We start from the raw sequence: 24,936 nt of genomic DNA, 5'->3' as shown, positions 1-24,936 counted from the left end.
GGTAAAAGCAGCTATTGTGGTAAGCTGGAAGTAGTAAACTCGAACTCCGGTCGTAGTATTGCTCGATGAGTTTCTCGGAACATAATCCACGTTATTTGAAAACCAATCACAGGAAATCGAACTTATATCAATAGGGCCTAATTTTGCTCCTAAGTTGACAGGTCAAATGGCAGTCGCTCTTATAGAAACTATAACTGTATTGCCAACGTTTGAAACCAAACTGACCTCTAGTGGTAACATTCCATTTCTAACCGCAGCTGCACTACCGGTACTGAACGCGTCGCTGTCATTGTCAATTTCCATAGTAAAATGAACAGTAGTGCAGCTGTCGTTGGAAATGGAATGTTACCCTACGGCTCTCTTAGAGTGACATTCCATTTCCAACTGCAGCTGCAATACTGTTCATTTTACTATGGAAATTGACAATGACAGCGACGCGTTTCCATAGTAAAATGAACAGTATTGCAGCTGCAGTTGGAAATGGAATGTCACTTTTAGTGAGCATCTAAGGGCGAGCACGATTTCAAAATAAAAAATATAAGTAGGTATTAAATATAGGTAGGTATCTAAGTGTCAATGATTCTTTGAATTAAGTTAAATACCTATACTAAATATCTGAATTAGGTTTAACAAAAAAATATTTTTTTAAAAACATGTACCTATTACTGAATCAAATTAAATAATCGCAACCTTTGCTTTCCATTTAAGCAGGCAATTTGAAAACTATCAAGTTCTAGGTACGTACAATAATGCATAGCTCTGCAGAACTGCAAATCCAATTTCCATTCAGGGTGCAGGGAATCGAATCTAGACGGCGATTGCGGCCAGGTAGGACCGAGTTAAATCGGATTTTCACTTCGCCTACATTCTTCCTTCCCCGATAAATTATAAAATCTTACCAATAAACTTGTCGCTCCATTTCATAATCTTTGGCCTATATTTTTTTTTGAAAGAAAATACGAAAGAAAGAAAGAAAATACATTTATCACGTCATCATAGTTACAAAACCAGTTAAATTAAAACAATATATCGGTCAGATGGACGTTAAAAGGACCCCCACTCAGCGTAATGCTTTTTGCAATCTAGCTTAAGAGCGAAATCGTTATCGTTATCCTAGTGATTTTTTAGTTGCCAGGATTTGCTGGGAAACCTAATGCCACGGCCTATTCAAGTGAAGTAACTAGGCTTATCTTGATGGAAGTGAAAATTGTCACTGAAAAATACTGATTAATATTTTGTTTGTACTTTATTTCAGGAAATTGGCCAAAGTCACATGCCATGCTACTCGGCTAAAAGCACTTTCAAAGCAAATGATGCCAATGATGGTCATGTTTTAAGCAATAATCCTGCTCATTTGCCTCCCGGTTACATCACCTACCGCCAACTCATTTCTTGAAGATTTGAAGAAGAAACACCTATACATTATGCGATGTTTCCTTTGCCCTAGGGTTGTAGTCCACGGAAACGGGATTCTTTAATAAGCTTCAAAGAACTTTTTCTTTTAAAAGGCCGTTCGTTAAAATGTATCCGACTTTCTTTGTGGCAAGAAAAGGGAATCCTAAAAAAAGTCTTGGCCATTCACAACGGTTGGTTTACTCCCCGGAGCTAAAAAGTTACGTACACGACAGGATAAATCGGACACGGGAAAAATGGCTAAATTAAATTCCTACCTACTTTCTAAAAAGATCCCTTCATTGTGATGTTTATTTTAAATTAATGATCAGCGATGTTCAGCCGGGCAAGTATTTGTTTTCTAATTTCTGGAATTATTTGAATATTAAAAAAAATCAACAGCGTGATGGGAATAAGTAACCAAATATTTATTATAGGTACCTATTTATTGTGTAGTGTCTTTTCAGAAAAGAAGTTCTTATAAGACCCTTGTTTGACTTCTGTTCCTTACAGTGTTATAAGATTTAAAAAAACCCAATGTTACTGTCGCAGTAAGATAGACATAGCCGTTATATAGTTATAACCCTAGGGATATAATTATATGACGTAACATAGTTATACGAAAGCGATTCATTACTATCTTACTAGGTATATAATTATAATACGGCTTTAGTTTAGTGATATAGTTATATTACTGGATTAAGTTTAGTGAAATAATTGTAAGTAGGAGTGCAGCGGTGCGGCGGAGGTATAGTTATATCCCTAGGGATATAGTTATATGCCGTGTAGTACGTAACTACGTATTATAATCATATTCCTAGTAAGATAGTAATTGTAGGTATTAGGAGTGCGGCAGTGCGGCGGAGGTTTAGTTATATCCCTAGGGATATAGTTATATGCCGTATTATAATCATATGCCTAGTAAGATAACTATTATATATATTTTCATGCTGCTATTTTTAAGGGTTTATGAGGCATTGCGATCGATTCACGAAAGCTGGCGCGAGATTTGACAGAATTTCAATGAAAATAGCTGTCACTCAGTACAAATCTCGCGCCAGCTTTCGTGAATCGACCTGTACTTTTACGTAATATTGCTAAAAAGTATTATACGGCATATAACTATATCCCTTGGGATATAACTATACCTCCGCCGCACCGCTGCACTCCTACCTATAATTATTTCACTAAACTTAATCCAGTAATATAACTATATCACTAAACTTAATCCAGTAATATAACTATATCACTAAACTAAAGCCGTATTATAGTTATATACCTAGTAAGATAGTAATGAATCGCTTTCATATAACTATGTTACGTCATATAATTATATCCCTAGGGTTATAACTATATAACGGCTTTATCTATCTTACTGCGACATTACCAAGCCTAAAAGTATTGCTCAATTGCGCATTAGCCACTTATAGTTTTCATACATTTGAACAAATTAACCCCTATTACCTACATCCTGGGAAAATTTCCAGGCAAGTACATAAGTTATAATAAAAAATATTTTTGTTGAGTAGAGGGTAAGTTCCAAGTAATCATAATTTATGTGCCCTCATTAGGACGACTGAAGTTAACTTCATTCAGAGGCAGACGAACATAACTATTCATTAAAGTAACATCGTAGAAACACATTATTAATAGCGAATTCCAACGAAATGCATTAATACGCTTAATTTATCCCCAGACAAAGCGTTATGTACAAACATACCAATTAGCGCTCACGTCTCGCCTTAGAAATGCGATATGTTTAAAATAAATACACGAATATACCGGGTGTGGCCTGTAACATGAGCAAATAATTAAAACATAGATTGTACTCCTCAAACGGTGACACTTTTGATCAACAACTTTTAAAAATTATAAATATTTAGACTCCCTATTTTTCATACAAAATAAATATTATCTTCAATGGACGCCATTGCCATGCCATATCATTGTGATTGACGTTGCTTGTCACGCCTTAAACATAACAAAATTCGCAATACATTGCGTCTTAGAATAAACTTTAAAGTGTATTAGAAATCAAACCACAAGTTATTTTTAAAAGTTGCTGAACAAATGTTGGTCAGTATGAGGAGTATAGCCTACAGTTAAATTTTTTGCTCGTATTACAGGCCACACCCGGTATGTAGGTACAGTCGCCATCAGATATATCGGAGCAGCCAAGGCACTCACAATTATCTGAACACGCCTATATTGTCAAGGATTTTTGAGCTCCTCGGCCGCTCCGATATATCTGATGGCAACTGTACTTGATTATTTATCTAATATGCGCTGTAAATGAGAGTGCCATGCTCTGCTTTAATCAAATTAGTCTAAGGTAGACGTACTGGTGCTCGACGCGGTCCCAGTACCATGTCATCTTGAAACATCAATATCAATAGAGGTGACAGAAAGGTGTCATCTATTGGGCATTCGCATGTCGAGCACTAGAACATTATTTGAGATAATAATGTATATTGAATCCTGATGTCACAATAAATAAATAAATAAGACGACGAAGTTGCTGGTGGGTCCTGGTTATCTGATTTTTTTTGTTAGATTAGGTTCGTGTCCCACTGCTGGGTAAAGGCCTCCCCTCCTTTTCTTGACCTCCGCCAGTTGAGGGTAGATGAAAACATTACATGATCAAATAATGTAGGTTAAAGTCAGGTCGTTCAGTAACAGATCCAGACGGTTTTGTATTTGGTTGGTTAGCCAATAAATGTTATAAGTATCCGAAAATGTAGAAATTGTTTGATTACTTTCATTTAAATACCTATATCAAAAAGATGAATAAAGTCTAAGAAAAAAACGTGCCTCGGAAATCAAGAAAAAGTCATTCTCGGCTAGATGGCGTGACGATACCGTTTCATATTTAGCAATTTTAACGCATAGATATCAATGAATGAACACGGGTCAAAATGATATATTTTTTTGATAATTTTATACGTGTTTATTTTGAGTTATAGTCTTGTGTCGATAGATGGCAGTAAATTTACAGTGACTACAACATTTAATACTCATACAGAGAATAGACAAGTTGTCACTGAGAGAAAAGTAACAAATGTATGAATAAAATCGTACAAATTCAAAAAAAGATACCTATTCCAAGAAACGGCGCGTCATAAATTCAGCCCTTATTCGAGTCAAATGCTACAAGCAAATTTAATCCGAAACGTTCTTGAAAATGCCAGTCATTTACGTCCACAGACGAAATATTTTCGGGGGTCTTTTTACGACTGAAGAAGTAGATAAAAGTGAAACGAGTCGAGCGGGCTGAAAGGGTTTAATCAAAGCGGGGCTGCCCCTACGACCGGCATGTAGTAAATAGTCCATACAAGTCCCACTTCAGCCAAGATTTTCAGCTACAGTTCCGGGGGACGTCTTGATACAGTTCCTAGATGTGGCTTGGCGTAAACTATAAACACTAACCCCCTTATTTATAAAACTTTATATCCCTTTCTTACAAATACATAAGTCAAAATGACGGATAAAGACAAACGATCATTAGCTACATAATTGAGCTACAAGCCTCAATTATTGAAATTAAGAAATTTATTATTATTATATATTATAATTAGCTATTCGCTAGTTATTTTGACTTATGTATGTATTCTATGTATTAAGAAATGATTAAAACATAAATTAATTCATTAAGGCTTGTATTGCGTTTATGAATATGGGGATTAATGTATTTTCAGCTCGGTCGTCATTATAGGTAATGCCCCATGATCAACGTAGGCTGCATTGTGTTATTGATATAATAGGTAGTTCATATGTAATAAAACTTTTGTCTTGTAAAATGAAATCATTTTCCGAGAGGTAAATTGAAAAATACAATGTATGTGTCGTTTGCGAAGAAAAGGTAGGTAACTTATTTTTGATTGTATCGTTCTTTGATTTGTTACTAATTCGTTTAGTATAGTATAGTATAGGTACTATAGTACATAGGAGGTATTTAAAGTTCTGTAGAGGTAGTTAAGGAACATTTCTGTTATGCGTATTTAACATAAATGTAAAAAAAGGATGGGGATTTCAGTCTCTAGTGGAGTCCAAGAGCTAGCAGCTTTCTCGCGCAACGCATTAGCATCGCAATACAGCGAGGAAATGCTGCCAGCATCTTCGGCATCATGCCAAAGGGGCAACATAATTCTAGATATATTTTAGTTTTATTTAGTTTTCAGTTTTAATTTAGTTTTGCTTTATAAATAAGTTCGGTTTTAGTACCAGAAACGTATTGTTATTCATTTTATTTCAATATTAGTGTCTCGTTCACTCATATGTACTAGACGCACGAGCTGATATTGCTATCAAATTGGTACCATTCGTTTCTGAATACGTCATAGAACGTTAGCGTTGATCTGGGATAAAGATTATGCGGGTGGCAACTACCCTAAATCTATTGTTTCTGCCAGTTTGTTTCGGTTCACTGACTGCCAGAGTCAATGAAAGCAGAATTTCATTATCAGACGACAATGGCAGTCGGAAGTCAATGCAATAAATTCACGGCTAGCGGTTGAGAATGGGATGGTTTGGTTTAACTATAATTTATTGTGACAATTAGTTCATTGTGGGATTAGTTGCCTATTTTTAGTAAAATGCACTCGTAGCTTCCGCTTGGTATGTTGCTTGGTAGAAAAGAAAACATCGCCACAAATTATTGCGTAGTTCTCACACAACATTCCTTAGTTACGTAACTAATTATTATTATATTAAATTCATAGATTTAAAAAAAACCTTAATAACTATTATAGTTCCCACTTGTATTTGCGCTATATTATATTCAGGGTCGCTACGATACCTTCAGAAAGGTGTAGGTAGGTATAGGCAGCTAAAATTTATTAGCTTAGCACCCCTGCAAACTATGGATTTCAAGAAATAAATCAATACTGAAAACTATTTTTTTAACAAAAAGTACGGAATCTTTCAAAATCGAAGTGCCACTGCTAGTTGAATATTGTTCTAGAATACGACTCCTCTTTCATATAAGCTCTCCATTTAAAAATACAATAAAGGGTATTAAGACGCGTTCGAATTCGATTTGGGACCGATATGTGCTTTCGCGCGCTTTCTTGTATGTTTTTTTCAACTCCGAACTTATAGGAATGGAGAAAATATTTTACACTACATATGGTCCTATGTTCCCGCACTAATGAGTAAAATAGCACTTTTCGTGCGTATGTCAAAAGTTTAAAGGGTCATATTATGTACTGTAAAACGTTGTACGATACACGTGCGAAAAGGTAATTCGCAACTCGTGTCGATTTAAAACACTCCCTTCGGTCGTGTTTTAATTTATCGCCACTCGTTTCGAATTTCCTCTTTTCTGCACTTGTATCGTAAATAACTATTATGTACTTACTGATTTCTGTCATAATAAAAGGCATTCTTCTTCTACCTAGCGTTATCCCGGCCTTTGCCAGGGTCCGCTTTCCTACTTGCTTACCTCCACTTTGCACGATTATAAAAACAATTTGTTGTTTAAATTAATACACTCAAAATAACAGCAGGCTGTATAAGTTTTGGTGCACCGACGTTTGTCGTCGACTGTGGGGTGACTCTGGTGACCGTCCCTTACAAAACCAGTAAGCTCTATTAGCTTTATAAATAAATATTATCTCATCTCCACAAACGTTCCAAATCTTAATACAACTGATTTACCAACGTCAACCCGGCGGCAAATTATGAATAAAGCCGCCGCTACATCACTGCCAATAAACGTTAGGCCAAGACTAAACGTAAATATCGCTCGGGATTCCGTTTATTCCATTTGCCGCTTTGAGAAGTTACAAGCTCAAAAGCATTTATTAAAAGTTATAGCAGAAGGCAGACTAGTTCTCAGCCGTAACCCTTTGCTATAGTGTAATAGGCATGCAGTTGCGGATTAAGTTTACTACAGCAGATACGCTCAGTAATTATTATTAGGTACCTACTATATCGTATTAACTTTTTGTCGTATATTAGTAATAACGAATGAAGTTTGCATTGATTTTATTCAATTACACATACCAGATTCCTAAACAAATAGGAGTCAATTTAAAACATTGCATTATAGTATTTTATGCAACCATTGTTTAAGACAGGTCAAAAAAGGCGAGTGGCGTGAGTAAAAACGGTAATAAAAACGCCACGAGTATTTTTTGATTCAGTTAAACAACGTTGCATACAATACTTTTTCTACGACCAAGCAGTTTTAATTCAAGAAGTAGGAAAAATAGAGGGTACGGGCGGGAAAAGAATGAATGAATGAACGAAAAAAAAAACATGTCTATGGTTCACTTATTTGTCAGAGATGACATTTAAAATAAGGTTGGCAACACTGTATTTCATTCAATATTTTTTAAGTGGTCATTACACGAAGTATCGTAAAATCGCCAAAAAGATACTGCGTGTATGCACAAATTCTTTTTTGGGGAATAGACTAAAGACTTGTCTGGTAAACTATAAGGTAGGGTTTAAAAGGTGTGTGCACGACCCTTTAAATGACAAATACAAGTACGGGAGTAAAAAAACATTATAAAAAACTTTTTATTTCCGATGGATCCTATAATTTGTTGATGATTGATTTGGTATTTATTATTTCTAAGTAGGAGAGATCTGGTAAATACAAGTTATTAATATCTGTACAGAATAAATACATTGTTATTACAGCCTAATACGTCACTCTGATTAAGTAAACTAGAAAATATTATAAGGAATGGATTACTGCGCGTTCCTATGATATCAGGGACATATTTTTTTCACAGTGACGTATCTACTGTAGTATTATTTAATCGTTGCTGCAGCTCACAGATATTGGATTCCAGCCCACCCTCGACTTCGTTACACTGGATCTCCCAAAGGGCCTCCACTTGTACAAATCTTGCCACATTTCGCAAACGTGAGAATTCCTTTACCCGTTCGGTGAATCGTTTTGACATGAAGACGTTTTTATGTTCACTCGCAGGAAAATGTTTTTGACGGCGAATGTAAAGATGGCGTCTAAACAGCTATAAAATTTTGTAGATGGCTGCACTAAAATGCCGGCGGGAGTGTAGGGAGTTTAGCAACGGTTGAGGTGTTTCGGTAAAAACCTGTAATATTTAATTGGGAATTATGAAATTCATCAGTTTCATCACTGATGCGATGTGTTCAGGTGAGGCTACATTGTTTCTATCGCTCTTAGAATTTTACCTTAAGTCTCGTTACATCGAAATTAAACTTTCACTCACTCCTGCACTCGAGCAATCGAGCCTGAGGAAGGCCACCCGAAGGGCCCGAAACATATCGCCAATAGCGAATAAAAGTTCAAGTTATAACCGTTGTCGTTAAAACAGCCTAGTTTCATGTCGCAAATAATGAAACGACGGATAGATCACACCAAATTATCCAACAGATTAATGCAAGGTGATTGAGAAATCGAATATTTAGAGACGTCTGGGTTTAAGAAAACTAGTTACTAAAATATAGTCTTTTAGTAGTTGTCTTTTTGGATAAATATTATAACTGGCTACCTTCTGAGCTGTTTGCATTTTTATATCTATTTTTACCGTCGCCTTTTATGATTGTGCAAAAGTGCCAAATACATTTAATCTAAAGGAGCGATACGGATATACGGATGTACGGATATGATGGTCGTATTTGTCTACGTGACAGCGTGATAAAACGGTCTCTTTGTCTTTCTATCCCGCAGAGTTAAAAAGTGACAGTTGTTTTATCACATGGATAAATGTGAATAAAGCGATCCATAATTGCACATAATCCGCACTCGTAGCGCAGATGGCCAAGATATAGGCTCAGCCTAGTTTGGTTTCTGACGGATATCCACATTTTTAGGGTTCCGTACCTCAAAAGGAAAAAACGGAACCCTTATAGGATCACTCGTGCGTCTGTCTGTCCGTCCGTCTGTCACAGCCAATTTGCTCCGAAACTACTAGACCAATTTAGTTGAAATTTGGTACACATATGTAAGTCCGTGACCCAAAGACGGATATGTAACGTCAACAAATGAATTTTAAACATAGGGGCTACTTTTGGGGGGTAAACCATAAAATTAAAAATCAAAGTTTTGCAAACTATGTCGTGTTACATATCAAACGAAAGAGCTCATTGTGAGAATCTCAAATATATTTTTTTTATAAATTTACAATGAAAATTCTAGAAGTTATTCAAGAAAATAGACAAAAAATGACCATTCCCCCCCCCTCTATCTCCGAAACTACTAAGTCTAAAACTCTGAAAAAAATACACAAAATTGTCCTTTTCCTAAAGATGACAGGAAAACCTATTAGAAATCTAGAGTCAAGCGTGAGTCGGATTTAAGAACAAAAATGTGGTTTAGGTTTTTTAGGGACACAGCCGCAATGGTTTAAGTGAAACGTGATGTATTAGAGTTCTAGACAGCTATTGCGAAGGCCCTAGGCTGAAATCCGCATAAGGCCGAAGACCCGAAGCGTCCCGAAGAGACGTGCCTTTAGCTTCAAGCGTGAGTCGGACTTAAGATAAAAAATGCGACTAAGCTGTATCTGGCACACAGCCGCAATGGTACTTGTAGTACTGATTGATTAGGTTACTAGGTATTGTCACGTGTTTTAAAAAGCACTATACATGGTGGCCAAAAAATAAACTAAGTGTATTTCCGTTGCCGACGTGCAACCCCGAAATCGCAAAGAAAAATTTGGCTGTTTCATACGTTTTGACTGGTCCGTTTTCTATGGGAGGATACATTTCTTTTCGCGATTTCGGGTCCCATAGTAAATGTTGCTCAGTAGGTAGGTATAATCCCAATACCTCCCTGGTTACGGGAATGTACTTATTTTTTGGCCACTCTGTAGGTATTATCTCTCTTCGGCCTTCGCTTTTAAAACACTTGCGGAATTTGTAGGAAGCGCGACCCATTGGACGCTCCGAGTTTCAGCCCTAAGCGGAGCTCGGTCTTCAGTCTTCGCATTTAGACACTTGTACTATTGTTCGGCATTTAATTTCCTATCTAGAAGCTACTTTGCATATTTGCAGAGATATAAGCCACCACGCCAGAAAACTTCATGTTACATGTGTTGAAAACTTGATTGACTCATTCGGGTTTTTCAAGGCGTTTCACTCGCGTCACGTTACACGTACAAAAAATTTTTTTGTAAATTGTGTTTAGTACGGAACCCTTGAAACGCGAGTCCGACTCGCACTTGACCAGTTTTTTTGTATGTAACCTGAATTATGTAAATAAACCATTTTGTATTTTGTATGATTTTGACTCGCGAAATATAAACGTAAACTCCGTGCCGTAAGTGAAATTGAAAAACCAGTTTGAAGTTACAATTTATTACGCGAGAATACGGTAACCAATTGAAAGGGAATTTCGAATGCCACTCACGGTCTGACATTTTGCGTATGACAGGTGATCAGGAAAACGATATAATTTTTTAAAAGGAAATTTTAATACAAGCAATGTTTTATTTTATTTATTACAGCGCACATCGACTGTGGAACTGTGAAGGTGGTGACCGAGTCGATCTGACTTCCGACTTTCAATCCGAAGTCCGCGGGTTCAAAACTGAGCTTTACGTAACTTAAACCTACTACTACTAGGGCCTTCGCCGATTCTTGGGATTGAGTTGTCAAGCGAACCCCAGGCTCCCATGAGGCGTGGCAAAATGCCGGGACAGCGCGAGGAAGAAGATTTACCACTAGCTTATCGGTGTAGGTAAACATGTTGAGGAAGAAAAAAGTAGTGTTAGACCCTCATTGGGCAGCGTGGGGATTATAGCCCAAGGCCCCAGGAGGCCCGTGCCCAACAGTGGGCCTTATATAGCCTGAATTGTCATTCATTATTATTTTTCCCATCGCAATTTGTTTACTCATGTGTCTATTTTAATCCTTATTTACGACACCGTTATTCCTGTTGAGAGTCTTCCGATTATAGTATTTTTATACAAAAGTGAATGCAGTGAGGGGTAGCCGAAGTGACGAAGGATATACGGTGTAATTGATTGCTCAGTGTTCAGAATCGCCGAGTCATTGCCAGCGATTAGTAAACGTTTGTAACTTTCAGCCGCTGAAGATAAAGTAACTTTCTATTAGCGATAATGTCAGTGGCAAAATAGAAAAAAAACCGACTAAAACTAATTGGAACGTTTCATTACTTAGACAAATAATAACCGTCTATAAAAGTAACTGCTCATAACCTTAGAAAATGCGATGAAAAAAAGTAAGTGAAGAGTGAGGTTAGGGGCCCATTTCTCGAACGGTATTAGACTAAAAAGAAAGATTGTTCCAAAGGTTGTCTGGAAGAGATCGCTTTTTAGCGATAAGACCGCCTGTTGTTATCGGGTTCTATTGTTCCACTAAAATTTCTTTGTAATTTTACATGTATGTAAGATGTATGATTATTGGTGCAATAAAGAATATTTACTTACTTACTAATATTATTAGTCCACGAACTGTCAAATCGTATGGGTTACCATGGCAACACACTAATATTATTAGAGTAATACCGTTCGAGAAATAGGCCCTAGATCAGCTATGTATATATATTTGACATATCATATCAGTATATATAATGGCAACTAGATATGAAAATCAAGCATAAAAGAGTTTTTATATCCTGAGTTTTGAAACTAAAAAATCTGGTTCAGGAAAACATAAAAAGAAATCCAAAACTGCTATTAAAACTTTCCCGTCAGCTACAAATGAGAGTTATTTTCTTAACTTTATTATATGTAAAGTAATCTTTCACAACAATGGAAGGAGGAAACTGGAACAACTGCCCCTCATGTTTTGCATTTAAATTAAATTGGTTTAGAAGAAAATATAAGTTTTAAAACCGATCAACTTTTTGTTTCCTTCGCAATCAAGTTGTGCACCTGCCTATCGAAAATTTATAGAAATTTAGTTTCCCTGCTAGTAATAGATGGATCTATTAGGAAACTAAGTGGTGCGGTTTTAACGGCCGCAAGTCTGAGTGGTTTTACTTGGATTCTAATATAGAGGTCACTTTCGGTGGATATGCACCTGAATCAATTTAGGATGATTATCATTTCATTACTGAGCATTAGAGCGCGGTCGGTCTATCGTTTGTTCTTCATCAACAATACATTATTGTTCGTAGCGGAAGTAGTTATAAAGTTGACCCAAAAATTTTTTATTAAGCTATGAGCTTCATCACGTATGTTCCTTGAGTAATTCTAAGCATTTCAAGCCTGGGAGGCAATAAGAAATGTGTGTCTACTGGGATTTGTAATGGATTCAAACTTTCAACCCCTTTTTAACCCTGTTAGGGGATGAATTTTACAAAACGCTGAAATTACTTTTCCTGTCTTTTAATAATATCCCCAAATACAAAGATTCAAGTCCCGCGTTCGAAAATTTTTTTGATATCCATACAAACTTTCAACCGCTTTTTCACCACCTTAGGGGATGAATTTTCGAAAACGCTGAAATTAGTTTCCTTTTATTTTAATAATATATCGTTTTACGAAGTTTCAAATTCCTAGCTTAAAATAAAACTTGAACCCCATACAAACTTTCATCCCCTTTTTAAGCCCCTTAGGGGTTGAATTTCTCAAAATCGCTTCTTTTCTCTTGTACACTTTATAAATGTAATCTAGTGTGCAAATTTCAACTTTCTATCTTTTGTAGTTTCGGCTCCGCGTAGCAAAAATCTCCAAACATATTTTTCACCTTTTTACGTTTTTCTTGTAAAATTACTATGAAACTGAAAAAAACAAATATCAGCAATCAATTCTACGTCTTTGGTTTATACGAAAATGATACCAAACTTACCCTAGTTCCCACCAGGATCAGAATAGATTTTTTTTAAAGATGACGGGTGGCGGCCGTCTTTGTACCCCACCCTCCCCCCTACCCCAGGCTAGAAATGCTTAGAATTACTCAAATATCAGATGTGATGAAGCTCATAGCTTAATAAAAATTTTTTGGGTCATGTATGGCAGCGTTACATAACTGATTCCAGTATCGGCGGCGTTAGTTCAATAATAAATAAAGTACCTACTTCGTTTAGATAATTATAATAAACAATAGCAGCTTATTGTTGTACAAGCTTGTTTTAATTAAAGAATTGTTTTCATAATTATATTCGATTTATAACTGGCTGTCTTTAATTTATTAGGTTGTTATTTATCGCCAATTACTCGACATTGCCAGAATGTGATAATCGTATTGTAATTTTTTTTTCATAATGGCTTTATTTTCATAATGACCGCCCAACCGGTAAGAGAAGGTAATTACTTACTATTACGTATCAAGTTTATTGTAAGTAATAAGTAAATATTGTGTATCTAGTTACTACGTTGAGCTCTCATTTAATACATCCTTCATTTAAAGTAGGTATTATATGAGTAGATACTAGTATATACTAGTAGATACAAAATAAATATCCCTTTTACCAAAACAATATTCTTTGGAAGCCTTATTAGGAAAGATTAGTTCTATTCGTCTGACTTGTCCCCGAGTTCAAAACTTTTAATAAGCACGATTTCTAAGTCATTCTTCACTCAGGTGGCTTCGTTCTAGTTTTTTAGTAAGTATATTTTCTTATATAATAATTTTAACATGTTTCTCTTTTGTTATCTGGAATTATCTACTTAAGTAGACATTTTTTGTCTAGCGGTTTTTGCAATTTACTTAATAATCATTGTCTATTTGGTATTTTTAGTTTTATACTTTTTTTCGGGATGAAATCTCTTGTTAAAAAAATAACTTCGACTTAATTTGATGTACTTGTCTCAGAAAAAAGTGTTTAATATATTCAAATTAAAATTCTTCTAAGCCGAAATTGGCCGTGGCGGGTGGCAGAGGGATACGTGGGTAATTGATCACGTCTTAACGCCAGGGGCTGCCGGCCGAACGTTTGCTAGCCAGATTAAAATGATCTGTTATTATTTCCAAGACAGCTTTCACTTTGACGGGGAAAATATTAAAATTTGTGAGAGATTTTGTAGAACTTCATTTTTACTTATAATTTTTGGGTTCATAGCTTTATTATTTTATCCGAACGTAATCCGGAAGACTTAGAGTGGTTCGTGAATGCTCAAAAATGTAGACTGCTCTGACTGATTATTAGTTTAATTTCCTAGAATGTAAAAAAATGCCACAATGTAATCAACTGGGACTGATAAAAAAATACTGAGTAGGTAAATAAATGTATTAAAAAAAACAGCGTGCACTGTGGGCATGCACTCTGGGGTCCATTTCCCAAACAGTATTAGTCTAATTTTATATGTGTGTTGCCATGGTAACCCATACGACTTGACAGTTTGGGGAAATACCGTTCCAGAAAATGGGCCCCAGCTCTTCTGTAGGTGTACTCGCTTTCTTCTATGACGATCTGTCTTCAATTTTTCTGAGGTGTCAAATTGCACACAACACTCACTATGTCACTTGCTCAAAAACCGTTAAAGGGTCAATTTTCAAATACGCATTTTTTGCTGTCCCACGGCTAAAACTCGAAATCCATAGGACTATAAGACTGGGTATGTATATATTTTCATTCAATGTATTATAAGCTTTAAAAAACATGTACAACTGTACCTAATATGTTATTTGTTCCTGACAAAATCGCATTTGAAGTTCCAAAAACGGCGAAATTTGCCGTTTTTCGCGTGTTCCAGTGGCGTCATAGCGCAATAAAAAAAATCATAACTTGGGATGTAGGCAACGTATTAAAAACTGCTTTATATTTTTATAAAGAGCATTTTCTAGAGAATTGATTTAATCATATTGATAAATTAATGCGTTATTTAATAAAACAAGAGAAGCGTTTTTATCGCTGTCCCGCGCGGCACCTGTTTTGTTATGACTTAAATATACCCCCTATAATCTTTTTTATCTATTGGATAACGGTTAGATTAAATTTACGACGCAATAGAGCGATTAGTTGGGCATCGATTGACATCGAATGTAGACGCGAAAACAATTTAATTTATTTTAATACAAGTAAGAATCTCTTTCGATATATTTTGGTACGACTACAATGACATTTGTATGGACGCTTAATACGTTGGTACATCGTTGAAATAAAAATGTTTATTTTATAATAATAGTTGCAAATATAGTGTAAAAATATATAGTAAAATACATAAGTAAATCGGTTGTATTGTGTAGGAAATATCGGAAAAAAATATTATTGGCGACATGTCGCGACATTTGTTGGAAGAAGCATAACACAAACTGTTTGGTACTATAGACAGATAAAATAGGTGTATTATCACAAGAACTAGTTATATATGTCGGAGCGTGACTCCAGAAGGACGTATTGCAGCGTTACAGTTCATAGTTAAAGACGCCTGTATAAAGTCGATTAGCAATGTTTGGCTACGTATTACTGGGTTGTAACGAAATTCATAATGTTGCGTAGAGAGTAACGCCATCTATTGGCGTGTTGTTGAACTAAGATGACAGGTAGAAGGCTTTGGAACGTCAAGAGGGTTCTCTTGGGTGAAGGTAGGCACGAGTTGGTAGTTTTGTCGTTATGTTGGTGGACCGGTCGAGCAGGTGTGCCTGCTCGACTTAAAAGGCGGGAGCGGTGAGGCTCCGTAATCAGACTTGATCGGACCGCGCTAGAGACCGGACCGCGCTAGAGATCGGACGTTAGCCAACCTCGTGCCTAATTCGCCACGTTCCTGAAGGCTTATACCTGAAGGATTATTCTGAAAGCTTATAGAATCCAACTTTCTTTAACCATTTAGCTAAGTGTTAAAGTGTTATTTTGATTTCTTACGTGTGATTAGAAGCTTACCTTTGTAAAGAGAAGAAGTTAGTGTTGTTTTCAAAAGATGTGAATAAAGACTTGAACGATTTTATGCGATCCTTTTGTTTGAGTGCTATCCAAATACATCCCAATAGCGACTAGATATTTTAGTAGGCACTAGTATGGTTAACAAGTCCGAAAGTTTATTTCATGCACTGGTAGCATACTGAGTTAGCTGTGAAGTAATACATTGAGATACTACGCCCACCCGCCATCCTGTGTAAACACCCGTGCTGCCCGTGGTGCCTCCGTCATCAGAAGTGGGATGCCGAGTCTCATGTATTGCTTACACAGCCACGTGGGAGTGCGGTGTATTTACGGTGTGTTTTTGGTGACCTACATCGAGACACGTGGTAATGGTAAGCTCACGTGTCTAACCTTAATTGAAAGGTGAGTGCAGTTCATTATGTTATTTGATGTGAATTATTGTGAAATTGTGAATTATGATTGAGACAGTCGAACAGAGCAGTCGTGACGTGACGTTATCTCTGGTATCGCGACGTTTCTTTATAATTGTTTTTTATAATCCATGTAAATCAAAGTGATCTTGAGTTATTTTGTTGTGAAATCCATATTCTTAATTAAAACCAACTATCGACTATCACGACGTGATATTATTTCATCGCTTACTTGTGAATCTACCCTCAAAAATGGATTTTTAATGAAAATAGAAATGAACTGGTAGAAAATGTTCCTATTAAAAATTATGACATCCTTTGTATCGTTTTGTAATTAATAAGCTGCGACAAGTAATTGCCCGTAATGCCGTGATAGATAACAAATCGTGCTTACTTTGAAAACATGAGCTACGCATGTGAAAATTAATGTTACAGTGTGCTGCAACCTGAGCAGAGACAACTTACAGATGCCATCACGCCTGTAACACAGAAGCAGCTGTGCAGAATCTTCTGTGATGGAGATTTGGAAATAAAAGGACAGGTTTCGTTCTGATTGTTTATTAGTGATTTTTATTTTGAGTGTAATGGCGAAGCATAACAGTCGAACGTAACTAATTAGCTGTCACTTTTCGTATTGGCCCTTTTACCTTTTTACTCATTTTAGGAACACGTGTTTGTTCATGGAATAAAATAAAACACACTCATTGAAGTTTAAATCATATTCTGAGTTTTTTAAAGTCCTGTATCCATTGGTAACATGCCTTTTGTGTGCGCTACTAGGGCATTTCACAAATCTTGGAGTATAACCTGCATACATGATAAACCTGATACCGTACAAATGATGATTTCAGTAACAGCCAGCTACGATAAACCACATCGTGCATCTCGCCACCTGCCACAGTAACGGCAACTGCAAGGCGGAAAGCGTCAGCCTTCGTGCTTGGGTTGGTCTTCACCACCACGACCTTTTGACTTGGACACGTGCATCATACTTTATTATCTGGTGAGCAGTTCACATTTCGTTGGGGTTATTTTGAGTTGTTTTACTTCTGATTGGAACTCTTGAGCGAGTTTCTGTTTAAAGCTAAAGTAGAAAGCGAAAGTAAGATGAGCCGTTGGTGCGGCGCTATTTGATGTTGATTTAAAATAATTTTGTTACAATGGATGTTGAGATTGTAATGATGTGTATGGTATTCCATTTGAATAGAGATTAAATGCGATCATTTGGAGTTGTGAGTTTCAATACACATTGTCACAAGGTCTCAAGTGCGCACGGTCAGAATAACCGAGCGAAGTTACTGTCTATTGTAGTTGTAATGGTTAAAATGTGTGATCGTGCAGTTCATAATGCTCAATTACAGTCAGTCAGGTTACACTTACCAAGCGTAGACGTAGGCGTAAAACACCGGAAGTAGATTTTTATGTTCTTTTCCGTTGCTGTGCGGCCACACGTGGTGGCGTGCGTTTGGTCTGTGTCATCGGCTGGTGTTGCCGAGTGTAGCATTGCGAAATGATTGGATGGTGGTCCGGTCGTGCATTCATGATGATGGTGGTCATTGTGAATGTAGCATTGCGAGATGACCAGATGGTGGTCTGGTCATGCATTCATGATGATGGTGGTCGTTGTGAATGTAGCATTGCGAGATGATCGGATGGTGGTCCGGTCGTGCATTCATGATGATGGTGGTCATTGTGAGTGTAGCATTGCTAGACGATCGGATGGTGGTCCGGTCGTGCATTCATGATGATGGTGGTCTTTGTGAGTGAAGCATTGCTAGATGATCGGATGGTGGTCCGGTCATGCATTCATGATGATGGTGGTCATTGTGAGTGTAGCATTGCGAGATGATCGGATGGTGGTCCAGTCACGAGTTCATGATGATGGTGGTCATTGTGAGCTTTATAGATTTAACAAGTGTAATTTAAACACAGTACATTTGTGCAATTGCTGTTGCGATCATTAGATCTAGATTGATTGAAAGACTGTCTTTGGTGGCCCTGTTTTTGTTTTATCTACCCCGACCGTATAATTGGTCAGGTTAGCCGAGCAATAAGAATCACATGTGATCATTGATTTTATTCGATGATGAGTGAGACACAAATTGTTGGTCAGGAGTGACCGAGCGATATGATACTGTGCTGTGTATCTTGTTTCAGAAGCAAATGCATACACCCACACACGAGGACGTGTGTACCGCAGGACGGCCGTGTCGGAGCGTGACTCCAGAAGGACGTATTGCAGCGTTACAGTTCATAGTTAAAGACGCCTGTATAAAGTCGATTAGCAATGTTTGGCTACGTATTACTGGGTTGTAACGAAATTCATAATGTTGCGTAGAGAGTAACGCCATCTATTGGCGTGTTGTTGAACTAAGATGACAGGTAGAAGGCTTTGGAACGTCAAGAGGGTTCTCTTGGGTGAAGGTAGGCACGAGTTGGTAGTTTTGTCGTTATGTTGGTGGACCGGTCGAGCAGGTGTGCCTGCTCGACTTAAAAGGCGGGAGCGGTGAGGCTCCGTAATCAGACTTGATCGGACCGCGCTAGAGACCGGACCGCGCTAGAGATCGGACGTTAGCCAACCTCGTGCCTAATTCGCCACGTTCCTGAAGGCTTATACCTGAAGGATTATTCTGAAAGCTTATAGAATCCAACTTTCTTTAACCATTTAGCTAAGTGTTAAAGTGTTATTTTGATTTCTTACGTGTGATTAGAAGCTTACCTTTGTAAAGAGAAGAAGTTAGTGTTGTTTTCAAAAGATGTGAATAAAGACTTGAACGATTTTATGCGATCCTTTTGTTTGAGTGCTATCCAAATACATCCCAATAGCGACTAGATATTTTAGTAGGCACTAGTATGGTTAACAAGTCCGAAAGTTTATTTCATGCACTGGTAGCATACTGAGTTAGCTGTGAAGTAATACATTGAGATACTACGCCCACCCGCCATCCTGTGTAAACACCCGTGCTGCCCGTGGTGCCTCCGTCATATATTTATTTAAGAGTAAAGTTTAAGCAATTGTTAGTAAGTACCAAACATTTTGTTTTACTATTTAGGTTAAGGTCAATGAAAAGAACCAGGAAACAAATTTTAATAAACAATAGGAACTTATGTAACATTAGGTATGTGCTAAACTTAAAACTACTTATATAGCTAGGTATACGTATAGAATAATCTACTTATATGTCTATCGCGTCGATCGGTAGCGGGCAAATATTATTAAAAGATCGCTTAATAATTCCTCTTGCTGTTTGGATTTCGGCCACCCTTGCGATGCCGTCACGACCTTGGCAGCAGCTGATGATGCGCCCCATCCTCCACAGGCAGGGCGGCAGACGTTCCTCTCGCACCAGTACCACGGCTCCCGCACGAAGCGCTGGACCTTTGGAACTTCTCCATTTTGTACGTTCCTGCAACAGTCCTATGTAGTCTCTTGACCAAGAGGTCCAGAAGTTCTGTTGCAGCTGCTGTAATTGTTGATACAGGGTGAGTCGGTTTATAGGTACATCTTTGTAGTCATAATCGGGCATTGAGCTAGGTGTCCTACCAATCAAGAAGTGGGCTGGCGTGAGACATGTAATTTCATCAGTATTTGAATTTGGAATAGGGCATAAGGGACGACTGTTTAAAATTCCTTCAACTTGTACAAGTATCGATAAAAAGTCCTCATAGGTTAAAAGAGCTTGACCTAGAACCCTCTTTAAGTGAAATTTACATCGCTTTATAGCGGACTCATGGAGCCCTCCCATATGGGGAGTATAGGGTGGAAGGAATTTCCATTGAATTCTTTCTTTCGCACAAAAGGTCATCAAGTCATTAGAATGCTCATTCAAAAAATCATAAAGCTCTGTTAACTCGTTACAAGCACCATGAAAGGTTGTAGCGTTATCTGACAGGAGTTCCTTGGGGTCCCCTCGTCGAGCAATAAATCGTCTAAAAGCCGAGAGAAATGCTGAGGTCTGTAACCCTGAAATCAATTCTATGTGAACTGCCTTCGTTGTCATACATGTAAAAATAGCTATGTAACATTTATAGGTTTTGTACCCACGTCCCCTCCTGTCCCTGACCGTGTACGGACCACCGTAATCCAACGTCGTGAACATAAAGGGAAGCGCGGGTGTGACCCGCGTCGGCGGCAAGTTACCCATAATGGGAATCTGTGACCTTGGTTTGGCTCTGAAGCAGGTTACGCATTTATCTACAATTTTATTTGCCAAACTCTTACCGTTTATCGGCCAAAATCGTTCGCGAACCGATGACAGCAACAGTTGAGGTCCGGCGTGCAGCAGTCTCACGTGGTAGTCGCTCATGATGAGCTTGGTTAATATGTGTTTGTGTGAAAGAATGATTGGGTGTTTTTTATTATGGTCGTAAGCAGACAGACCCAAACGGCCACCTACTCTAATTAGCTTGTTTTCCATAAATGGATTTAAAGACAATAAGTTTGATGATTTTAGTAACGGTTTATTATTTTGGAGTAAATTATATTCGGTTGAAAACATTTCAACTTGTGAAATTTCGATTAATTTATTTAATGCGAATTCTAATTCGCTCACAGAGAATGGACCGGTAAGTTTTTTGTTTCGGTTTATGCAATTATTCGCGAATCTAAATATGAATGAAACACAATTGATTAGCTTGTTTACATCTGACCATCTTTGAAATAAATTATCCATAAATGAGTTTGACTGTACACTCGTAGTGACATTGCAATTAGTCTCTGCCAGCTCGGTATCTGGCAATAGCGTAGTAGGGGTACGGTTGGAAGGCCATTCGTCGCTATGTTTACTTAACCACGAAGGTCCTTCCCACCACAGGGCGCAGTCAACTAATTTGTCTGCCTGTATGCCCCTCGTCAAAAGATCCGCGGGATTGTCATTCGACGAAATCCAATGCCAATCGTTAATGTCGGTTAAGCCTTGAATTTCGATTACTCGATTTTTTACAAAACAATTAAGATTATTCGGTTGTTGCGATTTTGCCCAAGCCAGAGCTACACTTGAATCAGACCATAGGTATACTTTGGTAAAATTACACTTTAAGGCGTTGTTTACTTTTTTAAATAACTGTGCGAGTAGCAGCATCGCTCTAAGTTCGAGTTTAGGTATAGTTTCCTTACGCGCCACCCTTGTTTTTGAGCATAGTAATCGTGTTAAAACATGTCCGTACATATCTATAGTGCGTAGGTAGATAGCGCAACCATATGCAGTTAATGAACTGTCCGAGAATCCGTGCAATTCTAACGTTATGTAATCACTGATAAGCGCGTACCTAGGTATATGCAGTGAATTGAGCGTAAACAACTTTTTATAGAAGGTTTCCCATTCACTTATAACATCTGTAGGTAAACTTTGGTCCCATTGATATTTATTGTCCCACAACTTTTTAATAATGAATTTAGCAATAATTAGGGTAGGGTTTAGAAGCCCTAGGGGATCAAATATAGCTGAGGCTAGGGATAAAATCTTTCGTTTGGTTAATGGCTTTGATACTGGTTCGTCTTTAAATTGGTACATTAAATCGTCACTTGTACTACACCACGCGAGCCCTAGCACCTTATGCGTATCGTGTGCGAGTGAGATGGGTGTTGTTGTGTTAGTGTGTGTGGGATCGGTATTACTTACAGTTTTCAATATGTTGGCAGAATTCGATTTCCATTTTCGCAGGTGAAAATTCGCTCCTTGCAGGATCTGCTTGAGATGAACAGCTGTTTCTTCGACCTGACGTTCGTCGTCGCCTCCGTGGAGCAGGTCATCCATGTAGAAGCTGTCACGTATCGCGGCCGCTGCCTCTGGATACTTCTCCTGGCACTCCTGCGCGAGCTGCTGTAGGCACCGAGTAGCTATATGGGGTGCGCTTTTTAAACCGAAACTTAGAGTTGTAAGTGTGTATGTACGTAAAGGTTCTGTAGGATTTTCGCGCCATAGTATACACTGTAAATGTCGTTGGTCGGGGTTGATATAAATCATTCGGTACATACGTTCGATGTCTGCACTTATTACATATTTATTTTTTCGGAACCTTAGCAATATGTTAGCTAAGTCGTCCTGGTTTATTGTACCCTTGTATTGAATACTATTAAGTGATTTTCCATTGTTAGTTTGAAATGAACAGTCCATCACGACTCTAAGAGGTGTCGTGGGCTTATGGGGGGTTAACACGGCATGATGGGGTAGGTAATTGCAGTGTTCAGTATTTTTTGTCTGAACCATATGTCCTGCATTTTCAAAATCTTTCATGAATTGAACATATTTTTCCTTATATTCGGGATTTCGAGAGAACTTGGATTCTAATGTTTTAAATCGTTTGTAAACTACAGATCGCGATTGACCTAGATCGGTAGGCGGCTCCTTAAAGGGAATAGATACCACGAAGTTACCATCACTGCCGTCCTAAGCTAAAAGGCAGTTTTTCGACAAAAGCTAGTTTCGAGATAATCGCAAAAAACCAACCCAAACATCTTTCTTGAATTTCTACGAAACGGAAAAAGTTTTTCCATTTTTTCTTTTTGTATGTGGTAGGTATATATATGTACTTATTTTAGGCATTTATAGTATGTTTCTAAACAGCTCAGTTTTTTTTAATTTATAAAAAACACTTTAGATTAGTATTAAGCTTAAAAATGTGTAGGTTGTACTAGTCAAGAAGGCGGTAAACATGCGTTATACGGCGTTCTAATTTAGTTACAAAGCATAAACTAGGTAAAAACGCCGTATATGTCACATGCTGCCTTTTTGCTTAGTAACAATGAATAATTCGCACTTGAAATCCTAAGTCAAAAGACCTTATAGCAGCTATTCGGCCTTTTTGGTTAGTATACTAGGACAAATTAAGATTTTGTCCAGATTTTCGACTAGCGTGCTAGTGTAAAAAACCGTATACCACCAAAAACACCGAACATACGGTTTTATAGATTAGTATTTATGGAAGAAATGGGAATAAAAAACAGTCACGTAGTTTAAATGTTTATTTATATACGAACTAGAAATGCCATACTACTAGGCTATTATTAAAAAAACAAGATCCAGCGATTATTTTTTGGATTACAATCTTAATTACCATACAAAATTAACACATAAATTGGGTTATTCCCACTAGTTATCATTAAGTTATAACCAGTGATAAGTAATGGGATTTGTTTTCCAGTAGTTACCACTGGTAAAAGGTGAGAATTTTTTCCCAATAGTTACCACTACAATTTTGTTAGGGTTCAATAAATCCTCTATATTTATAGTATTCTACTTATACTGTTTTTGTTACTATTGAAATGTAAGAAAATGTTGGTGGTAACTACTAGGGAAAAAATCGCACCTTTTACCAGTGGGAAACAAACTTTACTGTTTACTGGGAAACAAATCCCATTAGTTACCTCTGGTAACAACTTGATGGTAACTAGTGGGAATAACCCGATTTATGTGTTAATTTTGTATGGTGATTAGGATTCTAATCCAACAAGTAATCGCTGGATCTCGTTTTTTAATAATAGCCTAGAAGTATAGTATTTTTTGTTCATATAATAAATAAACATTTAAACTGTACTGCAAAAAAATGTTGGTGGTATCTACTAGGAAAAAAATCCCACCTTTTACCAGTGGTAACTACTGGGAAACAAATTCCAGTAGTTACTACAAAACTGAGCTGATGGTGTACGGTCTTTCTGATTTTATTTGTATCATAGGCTAGATTTACTCGACACTACTAATGACATTACATATACTGCTAATGAGCATGAGCAACGAAACTTAAAAGAGTCCGCAATAAGCTCAGCCGAATTTTACTTCCCATAAAAACGGAGATTCGTACTTATTTTAAAACAAAGTGTTGGATTGTAATAAATTGCACATACAATGACATGAGGCATATCTATGCCAGTACCTAATTAGTTTATATTCCAACAAAATTAATGAAATAGAGGAAAAATAAGTTTTGTATGAAAAACTTATATTCGCTGTATTTTTTTAACTATGGTATCTGAAGCTACACATTAATAAAATTACAGGCATAGATATACCTTATCCTTTACTGAGTACAAAGTTTTAGAGGAATCTAGCTAATCGTTTTAAAATGAGAGCGTAACTACAGTTGTACTGAGAACCCAGCTTGCTGCTGACTTAAATCTTAGCAAACATTTATCTTTGTAGGTGACCAGTTTTTGCATACACGTAACTCAAAAAATACATAATGTTTTACCGAATTCGTGGCATCTGTAATAGTTATTTTAGTTTGTTATCAATAGGCATGGAATCATCGAGAGTTTCATCGTACGATAATACGTTAGCGAACTATGTAGTCTACGTTAGCAATAAAATTAATACGAGTGTATTAATTCCTGCACATACTCTGTCATTTATTTAATTCTAAAACGCCTTTTAGCGGTTGTAATTAAAAATCAGATTCACAATAAAAATAGTT

General features: G+C 37.2%; 1 pseudogene; it reads left to right on the top strand.

Moving 5' to 3' along the window:
* LOC134664687 (uncharacterized) overlaps window positions 1-22,355 on the top strand; it is a 49,339-nt pseudogene extending 26,984 nt beyond the window's left edge.
* The last annotated feature ends 2,581 nt before the right edge of the window (window positions 22,356-24,936 follow it).

The sequence above is a fragment of the Cydia fagiglandana genome, chromosome 5 (genome assembly GCF_963556715.1).
Source record: "Cydia fagiglandana chromosome 5, ilCydFagi1.1, whole genome shotgun sequence".
Classification (NCBI taxonomy): domain Eukaryota; kingdom Metazoa; phylum Arthropoda; class Insecta; order Lepidoptera; family Tortricidae; genus Cydia; species Cydia fagiglandana.
Note: the sequence above shows the minus strand (reverse complement) of the source record. Positions and strands in the feature narration are given on the sequence as shown.